We start from the raw sequence: 454 nt of genomic DNA, 5'->3' as shown, positions 1-454 counted from the left end.
AGGGAACCCAGAGGAATCCATCACAGCAATTTAATGCAAATGTGCTTGGATTTGGCAAAGATATCTTAAGCATGTGCATTTTTGGAAATAATATCCCTTAATTTGGGTGAACTTTGGTCCATGGCTTGATTTAGGTGATTTCATGGTGTTTGGACTGGTCACTAAGTCCAACTAATGGCTGTGGTGGTGTTAACTTGGTGATTTTAGGGTGGTTAGGCCACATTTGGTGCATGGGTCCAAGTGGGTGCAAATAACAAAAACTTGGGTTTGGCTTAGGCTAGCCATGTCAATTGACCCAATTTATTATTGAATTTGGTGTATATGATCACAAGGAACAACTTTGATGAAGGATGGAAGTGGTTTTGAGTTCAATTGAAAGGTCAATTTGAAGGAATTTTGAACTTTAATCAATTTGGTCATGTTGGGCTAGGCTTGGGTCTAGCTTGGGTTAGCC

This window comes from Phalaenopsis equestris, unplaced genomic scaffold, assembly GCF_001263595.1.
Source record: "Phalaenopsis equestris unplaced genomic scaffold, ASM126359v1 Scaffold235044, whole genome shotgun sequence".
NCBI classification, from domain to species: Eukaryota; Viridiplantae; Streptophyta; class Magnoliopsida; order Asparagales; family Orchidaceae; genus Phalaenopsis; species Phalaenopsis equestris.
Note: the sequence above shows the minus strand (reverse complement) of the source record.